Genomic DNA, 3,154 nt, shown 5'->3' with positions numbered 1-3,154 from the left:
ACTTAAAACAAATTGACAATAATAGACTTGGTCAACATAGTTTGTTACGAACAATAAAAAAAAATTGTTGTTATAAAATCTTGTTTGTGGAATAAACAATAATAATAATATAGTAAATCTGCCATAAAAATTTGACACACATGCATTACTTAAGCCACACCACAATTCCAGATCATTAATCCAAAAATGAGTAATGCTTTTTGTAATCACACATATTTTCCTTTTTTTTTTCAATGTGTTCTATCATCTAGAGTAGTCATGCCTTTCCTTTTTTTTTTGTTTCTTGCAGCTTTTTTTCATCTTCTTTAGAGAATTTGCACCTTCCAGATTATCTACAAAGACTTAAAGACATATTATATTATGTAATGTAGCCATACAAATGAAATAATGCCTTAATGGGGAAAAAAGAAACAGTGGTATTTTAGTCAAAAATTTGCAGATGGCAATGGAAGTTTCCAAAGTTTTTTTTTTTTTTGTTCAGACATTTTATCAAACAACTAATATGCATCCTAAATAAATCTATATTAATGTTCAAATGGAAGCTACAAAAACCCAAAGCAATTAATTTCATAAAAAAATTCCTAATAAGAACTAAAACTTTAAAAGTCGTAATAATTGCAAAACTAACCATACATCAGAATATCAGAAGGCAATTTCAAAAAAGTTACCTTCAGATTCAGATTCATTCAGGTATGATGTTTAATTTTCTGGCAACAGATAGGGATACATTAGACAATATCAATCGAAATTTTTATTAGCAAAATCAACAGAAGATACAATAGGCAATATCAGTGACATTTGAATTAGCAAAATCAATAGAAGATAAAGTAGGCAAGATCGATAACATTTTTATTAGCAGAATTGAGACAAAAAAATTAAAAAGAATGTGAACCTTGAGAAGAATAAAAGCACACTGGGAATAATCTTTGGTAGTCAATCTCAATTTCAAGTTGTTGGTGACAAACACGACGCACGAGATGCATTGATGGAGAAGATATGTGGCTCGTTATATATAATAAGATGGCTTAATGATCATTGATTTTGAGAAGGAAGAACATTGATAGAAATTGGAGATATCATCGGTTTTTGATATTATCTTCATCAGAGAGAGAAATAGGAAGAGAGCAATCTGTATTTTGGAGGAAAAATTGTTTTAGACGGTAACAAAAGGCGTATTTGTAATTCCCTTTTGTTATGATGACATCAGCGAAATTGATCTAGTGGTTTAAAATAATCAATAAAAAACATTGAATGGGCCAGATTGTTTTAGATGATGTAATTAGGTTTCTGGTTTAATATATATAGAGATGATATGAAAACAAATAAAGTGGTGGTACTTTTTTTGATGACGTGGCTAAAAAAATGTAATGTTCTAGCTAGTGAGGTGATAAATGTTCCTTTTAATTGGTTGAAAATTAGATTAGTGATCGATATATTGTCAACTGAAATGATTAATGTGTCTCTTTCTAAACTAATGCTAGCGTCTTTTTGAATGAATTCTTGTTGTTTAATTTTTTTACAAATAATAGTTTCTTTTATCATTGTGACATATGTAGGCATCATATTTTAGATAATTAATTTTTTATTCTTTTTTATCATATATCTACAATACATTATTAAAATAGACATATAAACTTATATTTAAAAAGCAACTTGCATTTTCATGATGTGTGACTAGTTGACCTTTGTGAGAGGCGAACTCACCACCAAAAGCCATATATATATATATATATATATATATATATATATATATATATATATATATATATATATATATATATATATAACGTGAGTGCTACTCATACCCTTTATATATACTTACAAGGTATAGCAATTTGGTGGCAACTGATTTACATTAAGTGATTGATTGAAAGTTGTGTTAAAAGCAATGGCATCAAGCACTAGTTTTGTTGTTGTTCTACTTGGCTTCTTTTTACTTGTTTCGTCATTCACTGCCATCCCAATCTCAAGTAATCCTACTCCTTTTCCCTCTTGTTTTACGTGTTTATGAAAAGACTTTTTAATTGGATGATAGTAAGTATTAAAAACTAATGAGAGTGTTTTCTATTCAGGAACTATAAATCTAACTGATGAAGGGTCTCTTGAAGTTTCAAGCAACACAGACTTGGTAATTATCTTGCTATATAAATCACGTTAATGCTTTAACTGGAGGTTAATTATGAATTCGAATTCCTTTATTCTTTTTTTGTTTAACTTGAATTTATATGTGCGCCTTGACATTTTCAAACACAGAATGTAGAAGACAACTGGGATGAGACCATGTTATCAAGAAGGATGGTTTTAACAAGTGATTATCCAGGATCCGGTGCGAATGATCGTCACACACCAAGGCCATAAGCATGGATATGAAAGCAATTTAACGTTGAAATGATTTCAAATAAAAACAATTAGCCATTGTATATCAAATAAACAACTGACTTATTTTGATTCGTGTGAACAAGGTTTTGAATGTAAGAAATATGTCATGGTTGGAGAGTGAATGATTTGTGTTACTATTATGATTTTTTGGTCTTGTATTTGTTGGTGTATGGCCAATTTTCGGTTGTACCACTTTGATTGTAATGTCACATTATCTGATCGATAACATACAATGTTAATGATGATTTTAGAACATAACAGTTGACTTTTCTCCAAAAGTCAACCTTTTTTATAAAATAACAAGTTGTTTTAGTTATAAGAAACGTTTAAGTGCCAAGAAATAATAGATGACTTTCAATGGCCATCAAAATTCAAAATGCTTCCATGTTATTTTGGTTATCTAACAAAGTTGAGTGCCAATAAATTAATAAAAATCGAATTTTGAAACAAATGGAAAGTTCGATAAAAGTATGGAAAGATGGAAAAGAGCTAGCTACTTATAGCAAAGTTATAGGTAAAAGTGTGCGATAGATTTTGGGATTTATTTTTACCTTTGCTTTCACATCACCATACATCTTAAAGCGTACATATAAAAATGTATTGTACTATTTTTATATTACAATTTACACATTATATATATATATATATATATATATATATATATATATATATATATATATATATATATAAAACATTTTCTTTTTATAAAATTAAGTGGGTTGGGAGAGTGCAAATAGATAGGTTCTTTGTGTAGTGGGTTGGGAATAAAAAAAAA

General features: G+C 28.5%; 1 long non-coding RNA gene across 1 annotated transcript; it reads left to right on the top strand.

Annotated features, from left to right (window-relative positions):
- Positions 1–1,820: 1,820 nt before the first annotated feature.
- LOC145104124 (uncharacterized) lies at positions 1,821–2,621 on the top strand. The gene is made up of 3 exons (XR_013707005.1): positions 1,821–1,970; positions 2,073–2,128; positions 2,254–2,621. It is a non-coding gene; the product is annotated as an uncharacterized LOC145104124 (long non-coding RNA).
- The last annotated feature ends 533 nt before the right edge of the window (positions 2,622–3,154 follow it).

Source organism: Lactuca virosa, chromosome 1, assembly GCF_052849685.1.
Source record: "Lactuca virosa cultivar CGN04683 chromosome 1, Lactuca_virosa_CGN04683_v6, whole genome shotgun sequence".
NCBI lineage: Eukaryota > Viridiplantae > Streptophyta > Magnoliopsida > Asterales > Asteraceae > Lactuca > Lactuca virosa.
This window is presented reverse-complemented; position numbering and strand designations above follow the sequence as displayed.